Below are 2,505 nucleotides of genomic sequence, written 5' to 3'. Positions count from 1 at the left end.
GGATGATGTAATAAAATTCTGATGCGTGGTTCTTTGCTGTTGCTCTCTGCCATTGTGTGCAGCTATGAGATGGTGGAACTTCCAACAGTCTGAGTTTCTGAGAGTGGACTCTCCTATGAATTCATGTGGGACATTGGGCATGTTTGAGAAGCAAAATGTTGTTGTGTTAAGCCACTGAGATTTGGGAGTTATTTGTTCTTACTATATACAGCCTAATCCTTCATAACTAATATAGAAAAAGAAATATGTGATCCTTTATGGTACAATGGGATAGCATATGTGAGTAGTAGAAAGCAGAAAACTCTTTGAAAGAAGAACAGAGGGAATACTTAAGTTGGTTCTTTAAGGGAGACTAGAAGGCCTGAGATGGATGAGGTGTGAGAACAAGCATTTCCCCACAGAGCAAATAACACATGCAAAGGCTACAAAGCCTGAGAGAGTCCATTTGACAGAGAAGATACACAATTTCTGAGGAAGAAAGGTGGAGACTAATGGTCAGGGCCATTCTAAGACATTTTAGTTATTTATTCATTTTTTACTTTTTAGTAGCATTTACTAGTACTTTATGCAGAATTTACTTTGAGCCTTTCAAGTTTTTGTTTCTTCAGTTCCTTCTGGGACATCTTTTTTCTTTTGTGCAACTTTGTCTTCTGGTTTAGGAATAATCTGCTCTTTTTCAGTGAGGATCATCTCAGTGTGGCCGGCAAAACTCATATATGGGTCAGTCTGCCCATGAGCTCTGTAAGTTCTGCACCGGATCTTGGGAGCTTTGTTTGCCTGGATGTGCTCAATGAGCAGAGAATCTACATCTAAATCCCTAAGTGCAGTATTACTCTCTGCATTTTTAAGCATGTGCAGCAAAAATGTCGCACTCTTTGTGGGCCACCGACCCTGTGTCCAGCCCACTGTTTGGCCTGGGCACACCGGCCAACTCCACCATTGTAACGATGGAATGGCACACGTTGCTTCTGTAAAGTGACTCCCTTCAGATACTTGGTGGCTTTTCGGATATGCATACCCTTGATGGCCTGGACAGTTTCAAAAGTCTTAAAGTGAACATGAAGATTTGAACCTCTTGATTTGCATGATTTTGTGGGGTCTTCTGGGTCAAGTGAATTGTGAACCATTTTCAGAGGTCACCTCAGGGTGCCTATGAGGAGAGCTAAGGCATTTTATTTTCATGCTGTAAGTAGAGGTTCTTAAAAAGTCTTTACCTTTTTTGTTCATTTATTTCTGCTTAAAATAGTAATATAAGTACATTATATAAAATTGGAAAGACAGGAAAGCAAATACAAATAATTACTGCTAATATGACATTGAAGAACAACTGTGAAAGATGCTTTTGTTTTTTCTTCTAGATATTTTATTTTATTTTAAAAAATTATGTTGTTTAAGAGTGGCTTTGTTCATTTTTTTCACTTTCCTACTAAAAGTCTTAAAAGAAATTTCAGTTTGGGCTGATAAAATTTCAGTGATTAAGAGATGTACCGTAATTTATTTAGCTATCTGGCACATAGGATGTATTTGTTGTTATAGAGGCAATTCTTCTGAGTAGACATTTAAAAATCAGTTTTATTGAGGAATAATTTATACAGAATAAAACTAACCTATTTCAAGTGTAAATCTGAGGAATTTTTGACAAATGTATACATACCACTATTCCCTCAGTCCCATGAAAGGGTTATTGCGAATGAACTTTGATAAAGTTCTGAGACAGAAACTCCCAAGAGTTTCTATTGTTTCTTAAGACTGCATCTATACAACTTTCAACAATAAAGATAAATACTGTAAATAAAAAAAGACTACCTCTTGCCTTTTTAGATGGGAAGAACATATAACTCCTGCTTCCTTTCTTTCTTTTTATTAGGATCTGCAAGCTAAGTGTGAAAGCTGAATTGCTCAGTACAACAGAAGAAATTATAGAGATTGTGTATGTATTGGGCAGACGGATGTTAAGAAACTTGCATTGGAAAAGGGCCTTGAGGAAAGAACAAAGGTGGTTTAAATGAAATTTTTTAAAAAGTTACAGTGATAAATTTCCCCACAAATTTATGTTACTTGTTAAGCCGGATCTCTTTCAGAATAACAGAATAGGGAATGTGAGAAGGGTCTCATGGACACAGGGCAAAGCCACGGTGAACCATGGAGGGTGGTCACCTTTCTAAGTTTCATGCAGTGTAGTTCACTGATTGAGAGCACAATTTAGGAGTCAGAATTGGTTCTAAGCTAAAACCATTATTTATTTTCTTAAAAAATGTTTTTATTGATTTTTAGAGAGAGAAGAAGGGAGAGAGAGAGAGAGAGAGAGAGAGAGAGAGAGACATCAATGTGAGAGAGAAACATTGGTCAGCTGTCTCCCACGTGCCCCCTCCTGGGGATCAAGCCCACAACCTGGGCATGTGCCCTGGCCTGGAATGGAACAGGTGGCCTCTTGACACATGGGCCAATGCTCAACCACTAAGCCACACCAGCTGGGCCCAGGTTTATTTTTATTAGCAGTACATG

At 38.2% G+C, this 2,505-nt stretch overlaps 1 pseudogene; it reads right to left on the bottom strand.

Annotated features, from left to right (window-relative positions):
* Positions 1-563: 563 nt before the first annotated feature.
* Positions 564-1,127, bottom strand: LOC102253104 (annotated as a pseudogene).
* Between the last annotated feature and the right edge of the window lie 1,378 nt (positions 1,128-2,505).

Source organism: Myotis brandtii, unplaced genomic scaffold (genome assembly GCF_000412655.1).
Source record: "Myotis brandtii unplaced genomic scaffold, ASM41265v1 scaffold350, whole genome shotgun sequence".
NCBI lineage: Eukaryota > Metazoa > Chordata > Mammalia > Chiroptera > Vespertilionidae > Myotis > Myotis brandtii.
This window is presented reverse-complemented; position numbering and strand designations above follow the sequence as displayed.